The 7313-nt window shown below is 35.6% G+C and overlaps 1 long non-coding RNA gene across 2 annotated transcripts; it reads right to left on the bottom strand.

The window, feature by feature from the left end:
- Window positions 1–402: 402 nt before the first annotated feature.
- LOC122001383 lies at window positions 403–2572 on the bottom strand. Of its 2 annotated transcripts, none has more exons than XR_006117341.1 (2): window positions 2031–2572; window positions 403–439 (listed from the first exon to the last, which is right to left on the bottom strand). It is a non-coding gene; the product is annotated as an uncharacterized LOC122001383 (long non-coding RNA). The 2 variants fall into 2 exon arrangements; XR_006117340.1 differs by having other exon boundaries at window positions 403–428.
- Window positions 2573–7313: the final 4741 nt, after the last annotated feature.

The raw sequence follows: 7313 nt of genomic DNA, 5'->3' as shown, positions 1-7313 counted from the left end.
CAAATAAAAGATAAATAACAATGAATCTACTTCAATCAATAATATATTATTAAATAAACATCCAAGATAAATATACAAATTATCTTCCTTACACTTCTATAAAAAATATAATTACTCGCATACAAAGAAATTTTAATTAGTAGACACTCAAAACTACTCCTATCGACTATATCTTATTGTATGAACTTAAAGGATCTTGATAGATGCTACTTATCCTCTTGACTTGAATGTTCTTTACTCATTGGCTTTAACCATCTTCTTGCTTAAATCCCAAAGACTTCTTATAGTTCTTCATCGAAATATTTCCTAGTCACACCCCTGAGGTTCGGATGCAATGCCACATAGCATGTAGTTGCTGGTCCTGTAATCATCCATACCCGAGCTATTTAGCTAGAGTTTTTGAATACCTCCATTCACCTTCAAAATATCTGAAAAGGCACTGCATGTGAAAATTTCATAATCTCAACATTTAATGAAAGACGACAAGAATAACATTATAGCAACTTGTGTGCTTGAATTACAAGCTGATTGTAAAATCATGAGTTTAAGATTTGATATGAAACATTGATACTAGTTGAAATAATTTAATAATGTATGTTTCACTGTAAGTTTAAAGAATGAGGTAATCAACAACTAAAAATCTTATTAAGCAAAACTATAGACAATTAAGGGACAGGTGTCGATCATCTTTTATGAAATAATGTATGTTCACTATAAGCTTAATAATGTATGACCATTGTAAGCTTAAAGAATTAATCACTCAACAACTAAGATTCTAATAAAGAAAAAGACAGACAACTATGATGTAAGATCAGTCATCGTTATGAAATAATGCATGTACACTGTATTGGAGAAGTATGACAATGAGTTCTAATCTTAGACAAGATGTTTTTGATAAATTGAGGTTCAATAAACAAATAAGAACAACTAAGTGAATGTACTTTAAATGAAACCTAACAATTAACTACGATCATGATGAATGGATGATATGAAACAAACCAAGTTGCAGCAAGATTATCTAATTAACAAACATAACCAACCTACAATTCAACATAAATGATATTGCAAGCAATTAAACTAAAACATTGCAAAATTGAATGAATCTAATGTAACAAACATTTCTTCAAACATTTAACATGCAGGAAACAAATGAGGCAAAATGCATTGCAAGGATTTCATCAGCAAGGTAAGTAGTAAAGCAATCAGATTTCATGTGGTGATATTTTGGCATCTGATACTTCTCTGCATTTTGAATCAGTAGCTCCTTGTAAAAGACTCATAAAAGAGTCTCTCTATTCAAGAAATCCTGACGCATCCTTGGATTGTGCAAAATGATGATCCTTCAGGTAAGTTGCAAATTTAGTACAATGATAGAACGTTGGTTCATGGAATGAAATTCATAGGAAATAAAAAAAGCCGTTCTAGGCAATGAAATTAAGGAAATTATAATAAGTATACTTGTGATTGATAAAAGGGATAGTTTTGAGGAACTTATTGGTTCTCATTTTAAGGAGATGAAATACAAGGAAAATGAAGCAGTGTAGTTAGAAAGCAGTAAATAAATCATCGATATTAATCACGTTTAAATTTTAAAGGAAAATTGTATGAAAAGTAACATAATTCTGTGAAGCTCAAAATAAAAAGAAAGACAGCTAATCCTTAGACAAGATGTTTTTGGTAAATTGAGGTTCAATAAACAAATACGAACAACTAAGTGAATGTACTTTAAATAAAACCTAACAATTAACTATGATCATGATGAATGGATGATATGAAACAAACCAAGTTGCAGTAAGATTATATAATTAACAAACATAACCAACCTACAATTCAATATAAATGATATTGCAAGCAATTAAACTAAAACATTACAAAATTGAATGAATCTAATGTAACAAACATTTCTTCAAACACTTAACATGCAAGAAATAAATGAGCCAAAATGCATGCAATCGAAAGAGGAAATGACAACTCCATTACAATTCAAGACTTAGAAGTAAAGAACCAACAAGTCACACAAGGAATCGAACCAATGCTATCCGGATCTTGAAGGCTATTGTTGGAAGTTTCAGATGGAACTGATCTGAGGAGCTTGGAAGGCCTGAACTGAGAGACGGTTGTTGTCCGATTCTCGGAAGAAGAGCAACGGATGAGAGATGATCAGAGAGGGAATGCGAGTGTGATCTGGATGGAGTGGGTTGAGTTGTGCTGGTGACGAAGAAGTTGTGTGGGATGGCCGGATGAAGCTTCTTCGGCAAGAGATCTGTCGACAAAGAGGTTGTCGATTGATGAAGCCGGTTGTAGCACTACTCTCAATCGGGAGAAATCTGTAGCATGAAGAGATGATGGCTCCTGAATCCGGATGCTAGATTTTAGGTTCAGTGGGAGAGGGATTCGGTAGAGTATCATTAGACGAAGAGGAGTTCGCCGGAGAGGGGTTCGCTGGAGAGGGGTTCGCCGGAGAGGGTGTGAGCTGAGATGAGGAGACAAGTATGTAAGCGTGAGAGGGATTCGCAGGAGGAGAAGACTATGCGTGAGTGGGGTTCGGTAAGAGAGGTTCAGGAGAAAGGCGGGTGCCAAAATGAAACTTAGGATTTTTCTACTCCTTAGTTGTATCCAACGGTTCAGATCATCCCAAATTTAGATGAGGATTTGACAATAGGCAACATTTTTTAAAAATTATTGTCGTAGACACTAAAAAATTGCTAATAGACAACGTTTTTCAAAAAGCGTTGTCTTTGACCCCACAAAAATAACTAATATACAACGGTTAAAAAAAAACGTTGTATATTAGTAAGACAATAAAGGAATAGACAACGTTTTTCACTAAAAGCATTGTTAAAAAAAAAGACAACGTCTTTTAAAAAAAGCGTTGTCTTTTAAGTGTTGTAAAATTTCAATTTTCTTGTAGTGTGAGAAATAAAAATAGAAAACTATATTAGATTTTGTGATAGCGTATGACCTTATATTAACTAATATATTTTTAAATAAAAGAAAAGAACATTTGGTCATATATAAAAGTGGAAATAATAAATAATAAATTAACTTTCTTATGGTTAAAAAGAAAGATAGAAAGATTTATAAAGATTATAAGGTAATCTCTAGAGAAAGCTTAACTATCCAACATATAGTATCAATAGAAGAAAAATATATATGACTCATAGAATTAAGTGATGGAAGTTAAATATGAAGGATCGAAAATGCGATAGAAGAGGGGTTGGATAACGCTCGTTAAAAATTATTTCTTTTTCGTATTGAAAACAAAGATCAGAATAAGCAATGGAATAAAATAGCAAAAGCTATACAAGTGACTCAGTTGGTTACTTGGTTTGGAGCCTATGTCGACTCCTACTCCAAGACCCGCGATCCTTGATCACACCGTTAGATAATCCATTAAAATTCTGCTTTCCATAATCTCTGGAAAGAAATAATTCATACAATGAATAATGATAATAATAACTCTACTATCTTTTCATAAAATGCAAGCAAGATAAACATTATACCAACAATAAAGATAGAAGATGAAGATCATCGGAGCTTCTAGGCATTGTAGCTTGCACGTGAAATTGAAGTGTAGAGCAGTAGCACCATGAGCAGGGAGGAATAGAAAGTTGCACAAAACTTGTACTAGCTCGGACCTCGCACTACAAGAAAACCCCTCATAGACATCGGTGGAACAACAACGGTTTTAAGCAAAAAACCGATGTCTTTGAGTATTTTATACCGATTTTTTCAAAAATCGGTGTCTATAAGCGCAGATTTTCGCTCATAGACATCGATTTTTAAGACGATGTCTATGAGCGCCTTTTTTCGTTAATAGATACAGATTTTAACAGCGGTTTTTAAAACCCGGTGTCTATGATAAAAAAAAAATAATATAATTTTCCCACCAATACTTAGCCGAAATTTGCAACACTTCACTCTTCCCTCCAAACCTAAACCTATATCGCGCCGTCCACCGTATACCGTCGCCTCATCTGCCTCTTCCCCTTCCTAGATCGACACCCCTTCCTCTCCCAATCAGGATCAACACACGATGCCCTTATTTCTCCATCCAACCACACCGCATCTCCTCCAACTCCTCCCTTTGGGCAGTCTATCAGGCAGGGGAGCGGACATCAGGCAGGGGTAGGTCTTGGTGCATAAGTGCATTGATACCTAGGCAGCGGGGTATCTATCGCCTTTAGACCCTGGTAGGTTCCCTTCGGCGACAGCTTCTGTAACTTTACCGTCATTTAGGATTTTGCACCGGCGACTATTCGATTAAGCAACTCTCTGTCGTTCCATTCGGTCAGCAGAGGGTCGTTGGGAGGCAGGGACCGCGGGATGTAGTCGAAGCCGCGGCACATTCCTCGTCATCTCTCTTATAATCGGCCGGTGTGCCCTTCAGGGATTCTTTGTAGGGAACATTCCTAGTTTAACCCAACCACCAACATCTTTGCTTAGCTTTTGGTTTGCTTGTACCATCGTGTGATTTGCTAGGGTTTATGATTTATCATCGATCCATTTGTTTTTCTTTATTCACAAGATTTTTGTTGATTTTCATTTTCATAGTGAAGAAGGGGAATGGCTACATCTTCAGTTCCCAACTCTCCTCCCTCAAAGAGGCCACGATATGCTCCGCCAGATCCAACTCTTCCCAGTCCTTGGAGGGCTCTAATCGATGGCAGCATTGATTACCTGTACTACTGGAATTCGGAGACCAAGGTCACCCAGTACGAGCGTTTGGTCTCTGAGGACCCACCACTGACCTTGGTTGCTTCACAACTGCGACCTGGAGTGAGCTCATCCATGCAACAGCCTAAGCAATAGTCGCCTTTAGATGTCCCTGAAGAGAATGCGAATCAGAATCCCTATCGGGTATTTTTTACATTGAAAAGATTATGCGATAATGTGTTAATGTGTCGAGGAGAAAGGTTAGACATGAGCATCGAGAACTACTTCAAGTAACCACTCTTTTTTTTTCATATGATGCAACCAAAGAAATTGGATACCTTACTAACCACTGAGTGTTGGAAAAGATTGGAAGATAAGTATTTAATGTAAGAAGGCTTTGCTTCAATTGGCAGTGATGCCTTCTCTCTTAAGGTGGTTAATGCTGTAAAAAAAATAGATCTGTTCTATATATACTTGCTAGTGATGTAAAAAATGGTCTATCACTGCTCATTGATGATAACAAGTATCTCCAGAGTTGTTGAACCATTAATATATATATTGATCCATGCTTACTTATTGATGATGATATCAATCGTCTACCCAGCATATGTAGATATTGGGAGTAGTACACTGCTAAAACGAGTGTCATAAGATGCAACTTATATGCGTGTTCATCTTCTACAGACAGTGAAGTGCCTCCTTTTATTAGGTGGATAAAAAAGTACTGTCATTGTCTTGATATTCAGGTTAGGTCAGTCTTGGTGATATGAATCTTTGCCTTTCAGTATGTAGGTAGTCGATCCATTGGTAATCCTTCAATCATTGATTCAACTGAGTTTGTGCAAGAGCCATCCATAGTGAAACATCACAAGAAAAGTTCAGCAAAATCTAGTCCAGCTGCTTCAACTGCAGAAGCATATCGAAGTCAGCATGAAATAACTGTAACTGTATGCATCTTGCTTCATGGTTATGCTTGTATATATGGTTCTTTTGCTGGTTTAGCTGCTATGTTTCTATTATTTTTATTTTGTTGTTAATTTTCACTTATTGAAAACTAATTTTGAACTATGAACTTAGGATTTTTCCTATTCATAAAATATACTAAGAGAAAGGTAGACACCTCTCTTTCTTTTGATGTTTTGACAGGGAGATGTTGCTCCAGATCCATATATGACATTTCAATCTACTGGTTTTCCACCTGATATTCTTAAAGAGGTAACTCATAGTATTTTGTCGTTATATACTTTGTTCTTGCATAGTTTGTACTTAAGGTTCAATTTTTAACAAACATATGAAACAACTAAGAAAAGGTGGTATGGAAGAAACTTTATATATAATGGATAGGGAAATATTTCGCTATTGGTTTCTTTTGGAGGGAAAAAATAAAGCTTCACTGGCCACTATATTGCTGGAGGAAAGGAAAGAGGGAGGGAATTCCAAAAATATATTTGTTAGAAACAGAAATAAAAAATAGGGTTGGATTTAAGCTCGATTGCATGTGAATAATGTTTTTTCTGCCCGAATAAGGTGGAAGTAGATTTGGCTCAAAATTGAGGAAATATAACCCCCAATCCTTCTTCCCTCATTTCTGTCAAAGGAAACAGAGGAAAAGGGTGTATGGTGAAACCTCTCTACCATCTTATTTTTGTTTGTGTTTCCTTCCCACATAGGAAACATAAACTAAGCCAACATAAAATTGGCTAATGAAAGGTCACCAGTCCTTGTTTGACAGTCCAGTGTGTATGACCACTGGTACACTAACAAATATCATAAGATGAGTAAGTGATTTATCTTTTTTCTTGGGTTGTACAGTTGCCTCTGCTTCCTGTTATAATCATGTGCTTATAAAGACATCCGCCAATAACCTTCTCTTTAGATTGTTTAGAGATGTAAACTGCCCTTCTAGAAGATAGCATCATGGTGGCAAGGGGGTCATTATTAAGTGGTCCATTTTATTCAATGACCTCAATCATCTCATACCAAAATAGAAATCCTAAACCTAAAATATCAAGGTGGGATTAAACCCACTAATTACCAATAATCTATTAACTTATTACCTCTAACAATTTCTACCTTCTAATCAGCACATTCACTAGCATTTTGTGTGGGATTTGAATGGCTTTGAGATGAGTTGCTTTTGAATGCCTTGTCTATATTGTAATTAGCAACATTGATGAGGATGCTTTCTGATATAAACAGCTTGTGGGTGGGATGATATGGGACTTTTTGTTTTCCCTTTGAATGCCGACATCATAGTTGAGCATATATGGATTCATTATATAACCATGATATCACACTAAGTCAGTAATTAGGACAGCACTTTATGTCAGTTAAGATAGGGATTGATTCTATATTTGGTATAAGACTAGGTAGGATAATTCTGAGTTACTCTTGTTATTGTTTCATTATGTTAGATCATGCTTTGATATCTTATGTCATTCTGGTATTACCATTTTGTCATTGATCTTACTCTTTTTTGTTAAGTGATGTGCCATTCTGTTGGTGATAAGCGTCTAAACTTAATTTATAATGGCATTGTCTTAGAATTGTTTATTTTTTTGTGTCTATTTTTTTTTTCAATTTCAATGGGATCTATCGCTTAAAATTTTATATGAATTTTGTGACCCGTAATCACTTAGCTATTCTTGTTTTTAGTG

The sequence above is a fragment of the Zingiber officinale genome, chromosome 7A (assembly GCF_018446385.1).
Source record: "Zingiber officinale cultivar Zhangliang chromosome 7A, Zo_v1.1, whole genome shotgun sequence".
In the NCBI taxonomy this organism is placed as follows: Eukaryota; Viridiplantae; Streptophyta; class Magnoliopsida; order Zingiberales; family Zingiberaceae; genus Zingiber; species Zingiber officinale.
This window is presented reverse-complemented; position numbering and strand designations above follow the sequence as displayed.